Consider the following 20,587-nt stretch of genomic DNA (forward strand, 5'->3'; position numbering starts at 1 on the left):
AGAAGCTACAACTCTCTCAATAGCCATGGGTAGAAGAGAAGCAAGCATGCATAAACCTGGAGGTGTCCAGCAGGGTGATTGGGTTCTAGCTAAAGAAAAACACCTTTTGCTGCATACACATTTGTCCCCTGCTCACAGTCCAGCTTTCTTGAATTGCAACTATAGTTTTAAAACTTTTGTAATACCAACATACACACTAAATAGATTGGCCCTGACCTCTCAAGTTATGCCAGCTGAGCAAGGGATATCATTTTCACTACATCCTCTACACCAGGATAACTCAAAAGTAATAGTTATGACAGTGCAGTGTCATCATTGTGCCATCATAACTTCAAGTCAGCCAGCTACACGGTTGTAACTGTGACAACATAAGGGAGGGAAAGGAAGGGAGTTGAAGAGGAGTGCCCAGGTAAGTCTGAACTAGGGTTGCCATGCGTCCTCTTTTTCCCAGAACACACCCTCTTTTCCGGGGGTAAAATTTGGGACAAATTGCATTTATTTGCTTTGAATGGCCGCCATAGCATCCTCTCTTTTGCTTTTCAAAATATGGCAACCCTAGTTGGAAACTTATCCTTCTCCAGGGCTAAGTCCAGTTTCCCCACAACACCAATGTGAATTAACGGCAGCAAAATACTCACACAAATAGAAGAATTCAAGGCAGTGATGGCCAAACCTGGCCCTCCAGCTGTTTGGGAACTACAACTCCCATCATTCCTAGCTAACAGGACCAGTGGTCAGGGATGATGGGAATTGTAGTCCCAAAACAGCCGGAGGGCCAAGTTTGGCCATCACTGATTCAAGGCAACAAACCCCAAAGCCACAGAAGACAAAATTCTAGCTTAGTAGCCAATCACAAGACTTTCCCAGGAACATAAACTAGGAGAGAAGCAGAGCTCACAAACCAAGACCTACAGCCTACAGTCCCCATGTAGTTTGAACAAGGAAAATACAAGTGGAGTTCCCCAAATGCCGTTGGTGACCACCTCACACTCGTAACTCATTTTTCCTTGCAGAATATGAAACAAGGCACACTGAGTAAAACAAAGAGAAGTGAGACACATTGTTCAACTCAGTGTTCGAAATTCCCCAAGTGCCAGGCACGTTTTACTACTGGCACAGGTCCAATTGCGACTACGTGGCGATTACTGGATACCAGGTTGGCGACCATGGTTTAAAAAACCTCTGCCTTAGTCCATTGTTAATACCATTTTCCATTTCCACTGTGTGTTTTTCCTCCTCCTTGCATGCTAGGACAAGTGAATTGCTGTAAGAGCAAGCGATGTTGTTGAGATCATAGAATCATAGAACTGTAGTGTTGGAAGGGACCCCAAGGGTCAGCGAGTCAAACTCCCTGGTGAGTACATTCCGTTGTGGCGACCGTAACCTAGGTTTAAGGTGCCATTTGGTGTCTAACTTATATATCCGAGTTTCTAAGCCTATTTGTTCTAGAGGTACAGAGTGTTAACTGCATTTCATGAAGCTAAATGTTGTCCTGCATGAACCGAAAGTTCATCCTAGGATACACCCAACACTCTCAAGTGGTTGTAAATTACAGGGTAGGATCAATAGTGATGTGAAGGAACCTCCATTACTGATCTTATTGGTGAAGCTTAATAAACCTCCAGAAAAGCCCAAGGTTCCCTATAATACTCTGAAAATCACTGGTGCAGATTAAAAGCACTTCATAAGAACTAGGCTTAGACCTATAAAAAACAGAGTCTATAACTTGGAAGAGTATCTATGCTTTACATTAAATATGTTTAACAGACGTGATTTGTGCAGCCTACCAAAACAGTGTTGTATCAATTAGCCATAACCCCGAGAGACTAGATCACAACCCTGTAAGACAATTTCTAATTTCAGCAGGAAATCAAATGAGGTTCTTTGGGGGGCAATTTACAAGACCTTATTAAGAAACAATTTCCAAAGAGTGTTGACAAATGAGATAATGTTTTTTCAAGGTGCACTGATTTAATCTGCTAGGCAAAGCAAACAAAATCTGGAACACACATGATTGTGTTTAGCTTGTGTTCAAAGTATATGATTCAAAACCATAAAACAAAGTTTGGAGCACAGATCCTTATATGGGACGTATGCTTATCAATTCTGTGCTAAGAGCACCACTTTTTAGCTAACTCTGTTTTTACCATTTTGCCAATTCCCCATGCAATCCTGATGTCAAGATTGAACTGAAAATAATTAATAGATCTAGCATGAATTGTCACTGAGGGGATCCAGTCTGCTTTTTAAAACTAAGGGCTGATTTAGTAACTATAAAGTCATGGTCTATCCAACTATAATCAACAAAATTCTTAATGCCACCAATATTCTCCCTAAGCTAATGGCTTCCTGTTGATCCATAAAACCCAAAGCTGAAATATATGTGCAGAAGCAGCCTTCTGTACAATTTTTCCCTTCTGAATTGTTTCTCCCAAATGCAAAATGATGCTGTACAGGCAGTTTATTTTGTTAGTGCCCTGTGCACCTTTACTGTGCACCAGTTCTGTTTGTTTGAACAAATGCTTATTTCCAATCCTATCGAGCAACACTACACCAATAACATTAGACATGTACCATTTTTAAACTATAGAATTCAGTAATACATTTAAACATTATTAACACTTAGAATCTCTAGTAAGCACAGATTTTTAACTAGCTACCAAAAGCAGCCTTTTTTTTTTTTTTTGTTCCAGAGTGCTTATGAATGAACTGTTACACTGTAACCCTATGAATAATTAGGCTGCAGTCCTGTACAGTATATACATACTTACCTGAGTGCATGTCCTATTGAATTTACTGAGGCTTACTTCTGAGTAGATATGTATAGGATTGCACTTAAGTTTCAAAAAGAGTCTAGTAGCGGTGGACAAATTTACTTCCAAATAAATATGAGTAGGATTAGGCTGTAAAAGTTACACAAAAATCAAAGGCAATGTTAAACCTTTACCTAATATTCCAACTCCATATCATCAGACAATTATTTTGAGCTACTTTCATGCAACCCAAACAGCTAACAATTGGCAAAGCCTTGCTAATAAGTTTTTACAAAACAACCATCTAGCTGAACATTTGTGCATGCATTTCAACACCATAATGTAACTCAAGAAATGGGTCTTGGCAACAATGAACCACATCACATATCTTCTAAGACTGAAACAGCTCAATACAGAGATACAAATCTGATTCTGGACAGTACATTTTCACAAACTGGCAAGGCCTCATAATTGTCATTAAGTATTAGGTGGGTAAAGGTTGTCACTCCTGACTTATGTACTGAAATAGTCCATGGCCATTCTCCTCTAAATGACTTCTGGACCTCTCAACATGCACTTCCTCTGGGGCAACAAAACACAAAGATAATAGGAAATTGTCAAACTCAGCCATTTCAAGTTTTGCCACTGCTTTTTGTAGTTATAGATATAACATCTCTCATACACACATCTTCTATACTGACCCTAATTCAGTGATAATCAATAATCAGGTGTTTCCATCCCAAGGTCCTTGCATAGATTATATATACCGTATTTTTCGCCCTATAGGACGCACCGTCCCATAAGGCGCACCTAGTTTTTTGGGGGGGAAATAAAGGAAAAAAATTATTTCCCCCCCAGGCGCAGGGTTGGGGAAGCCCGAGCTTCCCCCGACCCCAGCCCCCAAACAGGCAGCTCTCTGCAAGCCGTGGGAGCCCAGTGCTGGCTCCCGCTGCTAGCGGAGAGGTCCGCGAAGCCTGGGCGCGCTGAGCTCAGCGCGCGCAGGCTTCCGCATGCAGGCACCTCTCCGCCAGCAGCGGGAGCGCTCCTGCTGTTTGCGGAGAGGTCCGCGAAGCCTGCATTCGCCCCATAGGACGCACCCAGATTTCCCCTTCATTTTTGGAGGGGAAAAAGTGCGTCCTATAGGGCGAAAAATACGGTACATAAACTGTTAAGTGTATACATAAACTGAGAATGAATCTTGGTAAGGCAGAACTATGCTATGAGTAGGTGGTAAACAACCTGTTTTAGGCAGGGCTGCACTACCTGTGAAAGAGCAGGTTCATAGTCTGGGATACTCCTAGAAACAGGATTGCCACTTGATGCCCAGAAAGCATGAGTGGCATTAAGTTATTTCCTGCCCAGCTACTGCTGGTTCACCAGCTGTGGCCATTTCTTGACTGACACAGCTTCACCAAAGTAACTTACCCTCTGATCATCTCCAGTTTCGTTTATTATCCTGTGATCTACATGGGGCTACTCTTGAAGACTGTTCAGAAGCTACAACTAGTACAGAATGTGGCAGCCCAAGAGCCAAGTGGGGAGGCTTATTGTAACCATACAACAGTAGTTTTATGAGAGTAGCACTGGTTGCTGCTGCTGCTATGCCCAACTCAAGGTGTTGCTGTTGACATATCAAAACCCTGAACAAAATACCGTATTTTTCACTCTATAAGACGCACCAGACCACAAGACGCGCCTAGTTTTTGGAGGAGGAAAACAAGAAAAAAAATGTTCTGAATCTCAGAAGCCAGAACTGCAAGAGGGATCGCAGCACAGTGAAAGCAGCAATCCCTCTTGCTGTTCTGGCTTCTGGGATAGCTGCGCAGCCTGCATTCTCTCCATAAGACGCACACACATTTCCCCTTACTTTTTAGGAGGGAAAAAGTGAGTCTTATAGAGCAAAAAATATGGTACTTGAAGGAACACCTGTCCCAGCATCAACCTGCCTGGGCCCAGAGATCTGTAGGAACGATAATTCCGGGTGCCCATCATAGTTGATATATCATGACTCCTTCCCTGTGGTGGCACCCCAGTGATGGAACTCCCCTCCAATTCAAAATGCTACTATACACTTTTTAATGGCAATTAAAAAAAGCTGTATCACTTCATCAAAGTTTCTGGTGCAGTCAATCAGTGTTGCCCTTTAATAAGGGGAGGCGGGGGGGCTGCTTTCTACTATTTTTTGTGGAAATCGCCCTGAAGTACTGCCCAGCTACTGCAATATAGAAATTTGTTGAAATAAAAAAAAAATTAACAAGTCTTACTCATGGACCTTAGAACTTGAATTCCAAATCTCCCTTAGAACGCAACTGGCTGGTCCAAAACTGCTAAGGCCCTCCGAGATACCACAGTTTTAAAGAAAAAGGCAACCAAATAAGCTATGACCAAACTAAAGACATCAATACAGACTGATAATGTGATCAAGAGAAGCAATGTCCTGTGGATAAAATTACAAGAGCGAAAAGTTCAAAGGACAAGAAAAAATTCCATGACACGCTGCCCAGTCAAATGGAAGTACCCTACCAAACAGGTTTCAAAGAAAATAGGAAACTACCCAAATATCATTTCTTTGCACCATCATATCCTCTCCAAACATAATTATGCCTCATGCAAAGGAATTTTAATTTTAAAGGCATTCATCCCAACAGCTCCAATCCAAAACTGTCCATATTCAAAAGACATTTTACCTTACAACCATTGCATCCATTTTGCTTACATGATCTCCTAGCACCTGCTTATTGCCAGCATTTCAGGTTCCCAAAGATGCCTTCATTATGGGGAACTACATATGCACTGCGGATTAGAAGCAATATAATTCCTGAAGAAATTCACATATATTTTAAACCTTAAAGCAGCCTATGCGCATACTTACCTGAGAGTAAGCACCAGTAGGAATTATTCCTAAATAACCATATATAGACATAGATAGCTGTACTGGACTTTTACATATGAAGAGCAAAGGAGAATGATATTAACAAAGAAACAGAAATAGAAGGGTCCCCCCCCACGCGCATTGATTCAAACAAATATAAAACTTGTAAGAGATTAGCATCAAAAGACCCATGTGGAATTAGTATATAGAAAGCAGCAAGGCAATACTCAGTTATGGCAGCAGTGATAGAAAGTATTTTCTCACTTGGAAAACTGAAACTTGAAGGCAGCACTTAAGTAACAGGCTTGACACAGAAAAGTAAATAGGCTACAATAATACTAGTGTGGCTTGACTGACCAGACACTAAGTATTCTACAGCGCCACTAAATTATACCACATAATAGATAAAGATTTAAATACTGCCTTTGAGAACTATGGCATTCTCTCGAGGCAGTTCAAAATAACACTCATAAAACAGATTCAAAAATAAAATGCATAGTAATAACCACATGAAAACCAGAAATCAAATGACAGCAAAGATTAAAATTACAATGGCATTATGAATCAGTAAAAAGTTGGTGTAAACAACCAGATTATTAAAGTGTACAGTGGTACCTCGGGTTAAGAACGTAATTCGTTCTGGAGGTTCGTTCTTAACCTGAAACTGTTCTTAACCTGAGGTACCACTTTAGCTAATGGGGCATCCCGCTGCTGCCAGGCCACCACCTCATGATTTCTGTTCTCACCCTGAAGCAAAGTTCTTAACCTGGGGTACTATTTCTGGGTTAGCGGAGTCTGTAACCTGAAGCGTCTGTAACCCAAGGTACCACTGTACTTAAAAGCAGGTAATGAGGGAAACAGAAACAGTTCCTGTGGAGCCACACGGCTTGACAGCCTGACAAACCTTACGGGTAAATCCAAGAGCAGGGCCTCCACAGCCAATCTTAAAGGCTGCTGCAGATAGTCCTTTAAATAACCTGACCCCAAGCTGTTTAGGCTTTTAAAAAGGTAACATCTAGCATTCGAAATTGAGCTTGGAAGAGCATTAGGAGCCAGTGCAGCTGGTGCAGAATTGGTGTTGCAGGCTCTTATCACATGGCCTTCACACCTCTTGTCACACTCTCAAGGTATGCACCTGGCCCTTCAAAAGAAGTGCAACCCAATACAGCACCAGTGACACACACCTTCACCCAGATCACATTTCTCCACCCACATTACACCTGTCTTATCTGATCTAAATGCCAGCTTGTTTGCCCTCAGCCATCTCATGCTACCTCCAGACACTGTTCAAGACTTCCGCAGCTTCCCTGGGACAAGCAGGTGATGACACAGCAGCCTTTGGCACAAACTTGGGAAGCAGTAAATAGTACTTTGAGCAACTCCAGCAGGAAGTGGGAGGATGTGCCTTCTCTCATTTTTAATGTGTAGCGTAGTAGTCTTAGTGCTGGATGAATACTAGTGAGGGCTGAGGTTCAAATCCCCATTCAGTGAGGAACAGGTGAATGACCTCAGGCCAACCATCAACTCTCAGCCCAAACTACTTTACACTGTAAGTACAAAATGTGAATGGGGAGAACCATGAGCTCCTCAGAGGAAAGGCATGATATAAACAAGTTCAAACCTCTGGGTCAGTTCAGTCAACAGCTTCATTTAGACGCTGAAAAGCATGGGAAATAAGATGGAATCCTGAAGCACCCAAAAGGCCACAGGGTGGAGCAGGTGTCTCTCAGCCCTACTTTCTGGGCTTGCCCCTCTAGAAATGGCTCCCAATTCCAGAAGGAAACCATAGACAATGGAATCCAAGGCTACTGAGCAATCCAGGAGAACTAACAGCATTGAGTGCAAACCTGGTCGGTTCCTAGCATCATCCACCAGTGTGACGAGGCTGTTTCTGTCCCCGTATCAGGTCAGAAATCCGGCTGGAATGGATCCAAGTAATCAGCATTATCCACTACTACTTGGAATGCCCAGGAAGCGGTCTCCCCCTGCTGTAAATAAATTTGTGCGGTACTTAAAAGCATTGAAGTCCAAAAGTGTAAGAAGTCCGGGCCGAATCTTTGGTGCATTGTTTCAAAGCGGACAGGCCACTTTCAAAGCAGGGAAACAGCAGCACAGCCTAAGCTACAGTTAACACTCAATTTTTGGTTGCTACCTGGGCCCTCTCTCCTTGTTTACAGGGGTGCCAACTTAAAATATGGGGGAGGGGCAAGTAAGCCCCACCACACACAATTGATCACATGACATGGCACCCACCCACCATTTGAATGGCAATGTTCATCACCTTTTTTGAGGGGGGCAGCCCCCTCAAATATTTTATTGGGGCTGCAGAAGGGGCCTTGTCCCCTAAGCGCTGGATCCTATGCGTCAGTTATCTTTGTCCTTAGTAATTCAACCAGACTCCTGGTCCTGCCCTTTTCTCGTTTCTTCTCCAGCAGCGCCCCATTTTCAGTCCCCAGAAGAGAGGGAGGAAACCAAAGTCAGGCATGGTGCTGGGAATAGGAAAGAAAAGAGAGGCCTGAAGAAGAGGGATCTCCTTGCAAAAACAGTTCCTCCCACCCACCCCGAGACTCCCTCACCTTTTCACCCGCGCGCGCCCGATCCAGCAATTGCAGGTGCTGCTCCTTCCCTTAGCCACACAACGCATTGGGGAGCGAGGCGGTGTGTGTGTGTGTGTCGTGCGCGGAAAGGTTGCTACGGCATTTCGCCTCCCTCTCCGGCGGCGCTGCGCGCATCCTCACCTGCGCCCCGCTGGCTCCCCTTTGCCTTTAATAAGCCCTATAGCACTCGCCCAGAAGCGCGCGCCGCGCACCAGTGTCTGCAGCCGCGCCGAGAGAAAGGCGGCATCCCCGGACACGCCGCGCAAGGGGCCTACGCGCCCGACACACGACCCGGTGCCCAGACACGTCTTCTCCCCTTTGTAGATGGGAGAAGCATTCCCCCTCCCCCGCTGCTCACCTGAAGTCTCACCGCGGCCGGCCGGGCGGCCCTGCCATCCCTCCTGGCGGGTCCCTGCGGCGGGGGAAAAGCCCCTCACACGCCCACGCGGCGCGGCTTCTCCGGCGGAAACGGCCTCCTCCACTGCTGCTGCTGCTACTGCGGCAGCCGCGACAGGCGCCCACTGCGGGATCGCGTTACGCCGGCCTCAGCCTTAAAGGGGCCGCCGAACCGCCGCCGCCGCCTCGACGTTCCCAGTTGCCGCAGGGCGGGAAGGGGGAAGCCGGCCAGCCAGCCGCTCTCACCGCCGCCTCCTGGCCGCCCGCCGAGCGCCCGCGGCGAGAAGCAAGAAGCAAGCCCGCCTCGCCGGCCGGCCGGCCGGCTCCAAGATGCAAGCAGGCAGGCGGCAGAGGCGGCCACCTGCCTCCCACCGAAGGGCACTTGCTTGCGGGTTGTTGATGTGGGAAGCGCCCCCCCCCCTTTGGAGACGGGGCAGGAGGCGGGAGTTGGAGACGGACCCAGAAAAATCCACACACACCCCCGTCGCCGCCCAAATATTTCACCTTATGGATTGACCCGGAGGGCCTGGAGATTTCTCACATGTATTATGAAGAAGGTGACACTTTTGCTTCCCTCTCCTCATACTGTCGAGGATGCGTGCGCCCCAACCCCAAATTTCACTGCTTGTTTCCCACCCTTACAAAAAACCTTATCGCCCCTGTTGTTTGAGAGCCAGCTGGGATTCATAGGCGGGGTTTTATGCCCATTTGGCAAAGCCAATTTGTCACCACATTTTAGATTCCCATATTTCCTCCACAAGGCTGTGTGCATCAGGGGTGGCTAATGTGGTGCCCTTCAGATTTTGCTGGACTACAACTCCCATCATCCCGACCATCTGGAGCTGATGGGAGTTGTATTCCAGCACTGGCGAAAGGGCATCACATCACCCACCCCTGAAGTATATGGTATTCCCTTCAACCACCTGCCATTTTATCTTCACAACAATCTGGTGAGGTAGTTTAGGCTGAGAACTCTCAGCCTCACCAGTCCTAGTCTGATAGAATTAATAATAATAATAATAATAATAATAATTAATGTTTGTACCCTGCCCATCTAACTGGTTTGACTCAGCCACTCTGGGCGGCTTCCAACATATAATAAAACATTACACATTAAAAGGCTTCCCCATACAGAGCTGCCTTCAGATGTCATCTAAAGGTTATATACCGTATTGGCCAGAATATAAGCCTCACTTTTTTTCCAAATTCCGACCGTGAAAAGTTAAAGTGTGGCTTAAATTCGCATCCTTACAAAAATTGGCTTTTATGATATCGCTGCTGAAACAATACATTCGGTAAAATGGACGGGGATGGTGATAGTTGTAGTCAAACAACATCTGGAAGGCCACAAGTTCCCATACCTAAACTAAAGTCACTTCCACACCACACATTTAAAGCACACTTATTCCATTTTTAAGAGTCATGGCTTCCCTACCATCACCAAGAATCCTGGGAATTATAGACTGTTAAGGGAACTAAGTTGTTCGGAGACCCTGAAGCTACATTTCCCAGGATGCTTTAGTGAGGAGGGGAGTCATGAATAAGAGTGGTTTTAATGTATGGTGTGGATTTGGCCAAAAGAACTGGTTGCCAACTGGTAGGTTGGAAGCCTTACCTGCAGTACATCTCATACAAATATATGGTCAAAATTAATTGGCTCCGGAATCGGGCACATTTAGAAATCTGAGAAACTGTCATAGGCACCACCAATAAATGGCTGTTGGGGGGGGGTTGCCTAGTCACAAAATGGCTGCCAAGGAAACCTGCCTTGTCACAAATAACTTCCCAAGAAACTAAGTGCAAGACAAAATTATGAATTGAATCCCAATCCCAAGCCACATATTTGCTACGCAAAAGACAACAAAACAAAAGGAAAAGTGATGATGCTCAGAGAAAGAGATCCAGTCCAAAAACCATACAAACTCCATCACAAAAGAAATGTACAGGAATAACTGAACCACACACTCCCTCAAAACCACACCAGAAACACAAAATCCAGCCACCAACAATGCCCCCCTTGCAAAAGAGAGGCAAATTCCACCACAGAAAATTACAAATAACAGGCAAAATCCACCCCAGAATGCTAGCCACACAGAAAGAAAGAAGCAAAACACCCCCAAGGCATTACACAAACAAGTATGTGTGTGCATGCACATATCAAAAAGCAAGCAGACACCTCCCACCAAAGAGACAAAACACTCCTTCCATTGCTTACCAAGCAGCAATAGAGTCTCCTTTCCTTTTAAATAAATAAATTGGCAAGCAGGTGGATAGTTAGGCATTAGCATCCACCTACCCTGCTCTCTTTGCCTTTGCTGAGAAAAGGCACTCTGAAGAAAGGAAGTGGGTGAGGTGGCTGGAGGCCCGTACTTAGTTTTCCAGCCAATGCAGCAGCACCACCAAGAAGAAAAACTTGTAAAATTCCAAAACGAATTAAACATTGGGAGAAGAAGGAACTTCAACAGGAACCAAGTAGGGTGTCTGGAATGCCACTGTGCCTGTGGGCACCATGTTGGGAACTCCAGATCTGTGAAATATGTAAAGAATGTTGCTTAGGGCAACAATTTTGGCAATTTTAAAGCTCACTATCTGCTATTTTGTAAGTTTGCTGAGAGGGGAAGATCTGTCTCTTTTATTAACATTGATTTGTAGCACAACCCTAGGCATCCCTTGCTTGGAATAAATTTCCATTAAGTTCATTTATCTGGATGTGTCTACAGGATTACAGCCTTAATGGCTAGATTCACACACTGAGCTTAACTGCAACTTCTGGTTTAGGGGCTGAAGTGTGTGCTGCGTGTAGCAAATAGCGGAGAAACCAAGATTTTAGCAGAACTGTAATTTGGAGGGTGTATTTGTCTATATTGGCAGGAGCAGGGACCAAGCAAAGGGAGTTCACCCCGTAGCTGGGATTTGAACCGCCGACCTTCTGATTGGCAAGCCCTAGGCTCTGTGGTTTAGACCACAGTGCACATCAAAGTGCAAGTAGATAAATAGGTGGTACCGCTCCGGCAGGAAGTTAAACGGCATTTCCGTGCACTACTCTGGTTCGCCAGAAGCAGCTTACTCATGCTGGCCACGACCCAGAAACTGTATGCTGGCTCCCTCGGCCAGTAAAGCGAGATGAGCGCCGCAACCCCAGAGTCGTCCGCGACTGGACCTAACAGTCAGGCATCCCTTTACCTTTTGTCTATATTATTGCCCAAATACAAACAATAGTAACGAAGATCTGAGATCTTGCAGTTTAGGTCTTTTTTTTGTTTTATTAAGTAATTTTAATTCAAAATAAATGCAACATGTCTGCATGAAAATAAATGGAGCATAATACCTGTTTATACATCTCTGTCTGTCTATCTATCTACATATATAGGTGTATGTCCATTCCTATCTATCTACATATATAGGTGTATGTCCATTCCTATCTATCTACATATATAGGTGTATGTCCATTCCTGTAACATATGGAAAATGAACTGTATTGGAATTAGCAGGGCAAGTTTTAAATGTTTATACACTCAAATAACTTAATTCCAAATGAAAACATGGCCTGATCTAGATTTGCTGCTTCCTGCCCTGCCCTGCCCCCGGGAGATACACTACTTTGCACAATCATAGTTGAATACTGTACTGTTAACTATGAGTTACCTTTGTTGACCTGGAGTGACTTTTCATTCCATGCACAACTGCTCTCTACCCATTCTCTTTTAGAAATAATGCAGCATACAAGATGTTTGCCTTTTGATTCAGACAGGGGCATCTGCCTGCCTTGAATATTCTCAGATTCGAAATGTGTCACTATAGTGAATGAATTTTAATTTGCTTCTAGGTGCTTACACATGCACACACACAGGCACACATCACAAATCAAATTAATTTTTAAAGAAACAAATAACCTATACTGCCAGCATTACTTTTTCGGTAATGAAAATTGTATAAAATTATTAAATGGAAAGGGTAACCTTGCACAAGAAACTTTGGTAAAACTTCACTGAAACTATGTTTATTCAAGCCTACATCCCGTAGCCTTAAGGAGAGTTCAACTCCCTCCCAGGTTTCTGGACACCATGCTAAGATGGCCATCTTCTGGAGAGCTTTTGAGTTGCCCTTAATATCTAATTTTTATGTTTCTGATTAATGTAGCAATGTTTCTACTGATTAGTTCTTAGGAGGTATTTTGGGTTTTTTAAATGTAACTTTTATATGATTTTATGTTTAATACATCTTATCATCTACCTTGAAGAGTTTGTCGGAATAAAAAAATGGTAGAAGGAAGACAATGCAAACCAAAGCTTTATTAATCTGGACTCAATACACCAATTATCTGTATTCTGGCACTCTACACATTCATGAGGTTTGGAATTACATCAATTAGAAAATACTTGTGTTGGTAAACACAAAAAACACCCAACATACCAATAAAGAAAACATTTTATCAAGTTAACCTGCTTACATCATCATATACGGTAATTCTTATCAATAACACAGCTCATGGTCTGTACCTATATATATTATATTTACAGTGGAACCTCGGTTGTCGAATGCAATCCATTCCGAAAGACTGTTTAACTTCCGACAACCGAGGTGCAATGGGCTGTCAGCAAGTTCTATGGGGGAAATTGAGAAACACACCTCAAAAGCTGTTCAACTTCAGAGGCGCATTTGAAAACGGAAGCAATTTTGGGTTTTTGGCATTTGGCTTCCGAATTGTTCAGTTTCCGAGATGCTCGAAAACCGAGGTTCCACTGTGTGTGTGTGTATAAAATAAAATTTATACACCATGATGTACACCACGATTTACAAAAAGATGGAGAATAAAGTCAAGAAAAATTAAAAACTTAAAACATACAAAAGTATAAATAAGTATTTTTGTACATTTATAAGCACTGTTGTATCTTTATATTTGCTGGTTACTTTGGGGAACCTGGGGTGTATCATACACATATAGTATTATATGTATATTAATGCTGATAATATGCTAGAATTGTTTGCATTTTTACTGGAAGCAGGGTGGCTGGGTTTCTGCTTGTTCTTTTGTAAACCATTTTTGGTATAGACTAGCCTAGATAAATAAATTATTCTTGAAGGCTATGGTCAGGAAGGGGATTGATGAGTGAAGCCTTTGTGCATTTTTTATAAGCCTCAGCACCCTCTGCATATTCAAGTGGCATCAGATACAAATAGGTTAGAGAAATAGGTTAGGGAAATTGAGATATATTTGCAATGGTTTAAAACAAACAAACAAAAAAAGCAGGGAAGAAACACAATAAGGCACTAAACTGAAAAGAAATCTCAACATTTTCCTCATTTCCCTCATTCCCACGCTCCTGGGTAATTCCACAACCGATACATTTATAAACAGCTTTGTACAAGAGCATGCAATAATGGGCAGGTGCTCAGACACACACCCCAGCAGACAGAGAAGTGGATAAATATCAAGGCAGCCAATGATATAAAGAGATGTCAAAGAATTCCAGCAGGAATGGCAGTGGAAATTGCCAATGCCCACATATTCATCTTATGTCTGGAAAGAAAATCAATCCAGTGAATTCAACTGGTATTCACTGTGTTGTTTTCAGTCTGCAAATAATAGGGATAGGTAATTGATGACATTTGCATTGTCTTTTCTTTTGCATTATGTTTCTCCATAAAGGCTCAGAGAAGTCAGAAAATCCTACAGATACTATAGATACCAAAAGCGATCTCTGCCCAAGCATTTTATGGTCTAGCTTTACATTGCGCTTCCCAAGTACACAGGTTTTTGCAGACTTCAGCTTAAAACCATGTAATTGAACATCAAGAGCCCAAGTTATGACTACTCACCTCAATCATGGGCTGATTTTCCAGTCTGAAGAGTATCCAAAATCTCCCAGAAGCCTTGCTGTGAATATGTGGTTATTCTGTACTTCTCAGAATGCAACACTGCCACTTCTGCTTGCTTCCCAATAAAAATAAGGTCAGGTTGCTTTTCTCAAGAGAGAACGTGCCAGGCCCAGAAACCTAGCAATTACATCACACTGTAATATATAATCACATAGCCATAATCTGAGGATTTAACAAACCCTTACATGTTTTGTTTGTATTTTGTTCAACTGCCACACCCAACCTGCTTCCAGGCTATCATAACATCCTGTGCTTTACTCTCACCGTCCCAGACACGGTGCAAGAAATCCATACCACTTTTTAAACTCCGCAAGCAAACAGATATTAAAATTCATGCCACATCAAATAGCAATTTATAATTGCTTCTCAGCCTTCTGGCTAATATCAAAGTATCTGTTCTTATCAGTTGAATATGTAATACAGTATGTTGTCTATGTAAGGACACAGTGTGAATCCAATTTTGGAACCAGGAGTTGGATATGAGGCTTGGTCCACCCACGACATGCATTGACCTGATATTGCAGGGCCCAGTGCAATTTCTTTTTTGGTTTAGGAACAGGTGAGTGAGTTCTTTAACTGTTTTCCATTCTCGTCAATGACCGAAATAAATCGATTCATTCATTAACTTGTTTTCACAAGTATGTTACGAAAAGTTGGTGTTTTTTTAAAAAAAAAAAGTTGGTGTAAACATAGAGATTAGATTGGCAACTGACACGTTTTCCTTTTTCTCCCATGTTGGAGTTTTGTAGTAATTGTTCCTCCATTTCTTTGTTCTTTATGACAGCCATCTTCAAAGGGCCGCCACATGCAAGATGGATCAAGCTTGTTTTCTCCTGTTTTGGGGGCTGGGACCGGACCCATGAAGGTAAATGGCATTTCCGTGCCCTCTGGCGCTCATCACGGTGTCCTGTTGTGACAGAAGCAGTTTAGTCATGCCAACGACATGACCTAGAAAGCTGTCTGTGTACAAACACCGGCTCCCTCGGCCTGGAAGCGAGATGAGTGCCACACCCCATAGTCACCCTTGACTGGATTTAACTGTCCAGGGTTCCTTTACCTTTACCTATTTTACCTAAGGGCTTATTCACATCTCCATTTCCCCTGCTGATTTCCCTCCGGGAAACCCAATCTGTAGAGCTGAATTGGATCAAACAGCAATTGGGCTTTCTGTGGATTGCCATTTGTTCTGATTTAGCATTAAAGAGCAGATTTTCAAGGGGAAAGTAGTGGGGTAAATGCAAAACTGCTCAGACTTGTGCCTAGAATGCACTGGACCAGTGGAAAATTGCTTGGACCCATGCTTTCTAGACACTGGACAAGCAGAAGTGTGATCAAGCCCTAAATTGTTGTTCTTCACATGGTTATAATGAAGATTCATTAGAAATGGCCTAGCGTTGATGTAACTTTGACTTCTTAATTCTGAGGCTGTACAGTGCTCAATATTAGCAGCAGGGTAAGAGCTCTGGGACTTTCTTGTGATAAGCTATCCTGTCTGGCCTGCACATGGAGTCTTCACTTAACTACCATGGCTAAAAGATGTTAATTAGCTATCCATCAATTTATCAAATTTTCCATCAAAAGTCATTTAAGCTAGTAGTCCCCCACATATTGTGCTACAGAATTCCCACCTTGAGAAGATGCACTTCCTTTTCTCTACTCTGAACCTACTACTAACTAACTTAAAGCAGTGTTACCAAATAGTATTATAAGATAGAGAAAAATATTGTCTCTATCCATTGGCCCAGTTTGCACATAAAGTTAAAAAAATGATTTAATGTAATGAGGACAAGCTGTGCCTCTCCTCCTGGGAGAGTTTCTGCATTAACCACAGTTTAACATTACATTAACCCTAAACTATGATTAACCTTAACTACAGTATGTTGAAACAAGCCAGCTTCTTAAACTATACCTTGAAGTAAGTGTCTTTCTGCTAGAGTTTGTTCTGATACAGATGACACAGCAAGCTGCAGTTAATGAACAAAAGCAAAAGCTTCCAACCTCCTAATGGCTGAACCAGAGGAGGAGCGAGGCACAAGCCCAAGGCTTATCTAGGATCATCCTCATCCTATTAAATCAGGAGTGAGAAACATGTGGCCCACCAAATGCTGTTGAACTCCTAACCCCCTGCAACCCCAGCCTGAATGGCTGATGGTCAGTGAGGATCAATGTCACCTGGGGACCACAGAATACACACACTCCATCATGTCTACACAAACTGCTTACTAAATTAAAATACCATTACATTTTAAAATAGTTAACTGTTATCTGCAATTAATTTTGTATATTAAATCAATTGGCCTTTGCTTTCTAGTAGGTGAGGTAAGGGAAACAAAAGTATTCCCTTCTCAGGTCACTACCCAATGCATGCTGCACAGGTAGCAACATAATGAACTCCGAGCCAAGTCAGACACTCAGCGGTAGTTTTCTAGACCCTGTTTTTCAGGAATATCCAGTGGAGAAAAGAACAGGACCCCTCCCATCACTTCAGGCAAGGTTAAAACAAATGCAAATATTTTGAACTAGGTAGCATGGATTATGGGACGCGGGTGGCGCTGTGGGTAAAAGCCTCAGCGCCTAGGGCTTGCTGATTGAAAGGTCGGCGGTTCGAATCCCCGCGGCAGGGTGCGCTCCCGTTGTTCGGTCCCAGCGCCTGCCAACCTAGCAGTTCGAAAGCACTCCCGGGTGCAAGTAGATAAATAGGGACCGCTTACTAGCGGGAAGGTAAACGGCGTTTCCGTGTGCGGCTCTGGCTCGCCAGAGCAGCGATGTCACGCTGGCCACGTGACCCGGAAGTGTCTCCGGACAGCGCTGGCCCCCGGCCTCTTGAGTGAGATGGGCGCACAACCCTAGAGTCTGTCAAGACTGGCCCGTACAGGCAGCATGGATTATAGATTTAGCTCTATTGAAGTAAATCAGTACCCCCACCTTCTCCGATGTGGTGCTTTTCATGTTTTCAACAACTCCCGTAATATCTGACCACTGGCCATAATGGCTGGGGTGGATGGTAATCGGAATCTAACAACATATGGAGGGCACTAAGTTGGTTCCCATTTATTGCAAGCTTTCTCTCCCCCCCCCCCCCGCCCCATAAAGATTATTATCTATTATATTGCAAGCTTTCAAAATTGTGAGTTAAGACAGAAACTTTCCGTATTTTATTTATGAAAAGGTGCTTTTTAAAAAAAAAACTGGGGGCTTTTTGTTGTTGTTGTTAAGAAATGGCATTTGTAAAATTTGTGAGGGAAGTCCTTAGAAAAGAACTTTCAATTAAAAAAATTAAGGTACTACTAGATTCTCCCCTTCTCTTGGCTGCTTTAAAAAGCAACTGAGAATTGTTTTTCCATGGAATTTTGCAAACTCTACAGATTGCTAACAAAAGAATTTTTTCATGAGCAAATCCTCTCAATTACTACATATGCAGCATTTTCTTCTATAGACAGTGCCACTCAGCTTGTCTGTTATGGAAAGCTCTTTCAGCACATTCTATTTCTAGTTTTTCTCAGTCAGATCCATAGGCATTTGGCAATGAAACAGCTGAACTGATCTCACTTGATGCCAGCTTCCAAAAGGCTATTAGTAAGTGCGTACTAGAATCATTATCCCAAGGAGTTTCTTCCATTTCCCCCACTCCAAAACCATGGCCTCCAAAGGGTATTAATTTAATCCTGAGTTGGGAAACATGCGGCCTTCTACCTTGTTTCATAAGATCCTCTGGATGCTATGATTCCATCCCTGGTCTTTGGACCACCCCAATGGGCACTTCCATGTGGGTGGCACTGTGGTCTAAACCACAGAGCCTAGGGCTTGCCGATCAGAAGGTTGGCGTCCCCGTGATGGGGTGAGCTCCCATTGCTCGGTCCCTGCTCCTGCCAACCTAGCAGTTCAAAAGCATGTCAAAGTGCAAGTAAATAAATAGGTACTGCTCCGGTGGGAAGGTAAACGGCGTTTCCGTGTGCTGCTCTGGTTCGCCAGAAGCGGCTTAGTCATGCTGACCACATGACTGAAAGCTGTACACCGGCTCCCTTGGCCAGTAAAGCAAGATGAGTGCCGAACCCCAGAGTCGTCAGCGACTGGACCTAATGCTCAGGGGTCCCTTTACCTTTACCATTCTTCTAAGTACTGCAAGGTGGCATACATAGCTCAACATCTTTTTATCCTGCGACATAGGTTAGAGTGAAATAATGACAGGCCCAAGGTCATTCAGCAAGCTTCACGGCTGAATCAGGATTTGAATTCTGGATTCCAAAGTCTTAGTTGAGGGGTAGGGAATCTTTTTCAGTCATTCCCTTTTGGGTAAGGCTTCTGAGCAGCACATGGCAGGCAGGCAGGGCCAGAAGCAAAAGCAGGCTGAGCAATAGATGCGAAAGGTATCTTTGTATGTTGGGCTAGTTTCCAAACACATTCAGACACTTTTCTTTGTTCTCCATCCAGGAAGCAGGAGGCATTTTCAGACTTCAATGGTATGTTCCTGGAATACAAAAACACTCAAAGAGTACTAGGAAAAAGCAGTACTAGGACAGGGTATGGCCTGAGGAGAGTCTCCAGAGCCAGATAGAAAGACCGCATCCCTATCCTAGTTATGCAATATAACCACTTTACCCAACAGTAGTGAGCCAGCTATAAATCACACTGAGCAAGTTGGATTCTTTATGAGAAAAAACAGGATCTGCAACTCATCTCCAAAAGGTCTTGTCCCCATGAAGTGGTTGCTGAGACTGAAGGTCCCTGTCTCCCCACAGCTACCTAAGTCCCCTCTTCTCCAGGGTTTCCCCCAAGCACTCTGAGACTGTGTCTATGTAAAGCTAACTTATCCTCCGCACTCTCCATGCCTCTTGTGGTTCTGGAAGACCAGCGGGCAGGGGAGCTTGTCGCAGCTGGAGGGGGAGACACCCATGACTCTTCACCAGCCTGACTCATCTCTGCCTCTTGGCCCCCCTCCTCCTACTCTCCTGCTCCAGCCTCTGCCTCTGATTCTGAACTTCTCTCTGCCACCGACTCTCCCAGCTCACTAATCCCTGTTTCCTCTTCAGTGGTCCTTCGTAGGAAAAAGGTTCTCCACCTGATTTAATGCACTCTAGGCAGGGCTAGACTTAGGTTTGATGAGGCCCTAATCTACTGAAGGTAATGGGGCCCTTTATATGTCCAGCTGTCCTTTGTCAACAACAAATTGTCACTTGAATTGAATATATCCTATATGGTAATTTGTGGACCTAATAGATATCTAAAGTCAGTTGCCACTGTTGCTGTATGTAGATTTTATTTTATTTGTTTTTTATCTTATATTTTAGAAATGTACATCCAGGTTTTTTCCTTTAAATTTTTTGGGGGGCCCCAAGAGAGTGGGGCCCTAAGCTATAGCTTGTTTAGCTTATACGTAAATCCAGCACTGACTCTAGGAGAGCTTTTCCTCCAATCTTGGTGCTACAGCTAAAATGAACTTAATATATAAAGTTTTGCTTTCTTTTGAAAAGTTCCATAATGCAAAAATGTGGTTTCTTTTGCCATGAAAAAGTACTTCAAAGGCAACTTCCTGCTGCTGCTTTGGCAGTGTATGATTTTTGTCAGGTGGTGACAAGGGAGAGTTTCAGGTTCAAACCAAATTGTTAGGGCCCTTGCCCAAAACAAATTAATATACAAAAAATAGTCTTGAGAGTCCACATTAAGGTGAAAAGGTAATTTCTGGAGTCATGACCAGACTAACTATATGCTTTGGTTTCATCAAGGTACAGCACACTGACATAATTATTAATAAGTACAGCTTGCATTCTGCAACATGATACCTCCTGGCTTTTGTAATACCATGACTGTGAAAATCACATCACATGTCACCTGGCCGGTTTTCAGACTTGCATTCCTGGCAGGCAATAGAGCTTCTTCTCCCACAATCTGAAGGCCTAGACTCACTACTTAGAAAGGTGAGCAATATGGAAACATAAATTCCTGAAAACAGCTGTGATCACCTGATATCACAAAAACAGTGAATTTTGTGGCATCTTAAGAGACTGTGCAGCCCAATGTTTACATTTACATGGAGTAAGATCCCCTGTACTGTAGTACTTTGTTCCCTTTACTCCCTTCCTGCATAGTAT

General features: G+C 43.5%; 1 protein-coding gene and 1 long non-coding RNA gene across 8 annotated transcripts in view; one reads left to right on the plus strand and one right to left on the minus strand.

Annotated features, from left to right (window-relative positions):
* LOC310679581 (TLC domain-containing protein 4-B-like) overlaps positions 1–14,942 on the minus strand; it is a 32,822-nt gene extending 17,880 nt beyond the window's left edge. Inside the window, exons 1-2 of one of the 6 annotated variants that reach the window (XM_083445083.1) lie at positions 8,581–9,034; positions 7,907–8,114 (exon numbers count right to left, since the gene is read on the minus strand). The gene's annotated coding sequence lies outside the window, so the exon portion shown is untranslated. Of the gene's footprint in view, positions 1–216; positions 308–1,205; positions 1,338–7,906; positions 8,115–8,201; positions 8,367–8,580; positions 9,038–14,438 lie in introns of those variants that run through there. The other 5 variants (XM_083445084.1, XM_083445080.1, XM_083445085.1 and 2 more) reach the window with 5 other exon arrangements.
* LOC310679629 lies at positions 9,138–17,566 on the plus strand. Of its 2 annotated transcripts, none has more exons than XR_014512419.1 (3): positions 9,138–9,175; positions 14,939–17,021; positions 17,374–17,566. It is a non-coding gene; the product is annotated as an uncharacterized lncRNA (long non-coding RNA). The 2 variants fall into 2 exon arrangements; XR_014512420.1 differs by lacking the exon at positions 9,138–9,175 and having other exon boundaries at positions 14,938–15,057; positions 15,283–17,021.
* The last annotated feature ends 3,021 nt before the right edge of the window (positions 17,567–20,587 follow it).

This window comes from Podarcis tiliguerta (genome assembly GCF_965153285.1).
Source record: "Podarcis tiliguerta genome assembly, chromosome: 6".
Classification (NCBI taxonomy): Eukaryota; Metazoa; Chordata; class Lepidosauria; order Squamata; family Lacertidae; genus Podarcis; species Podarcis tiliguerta.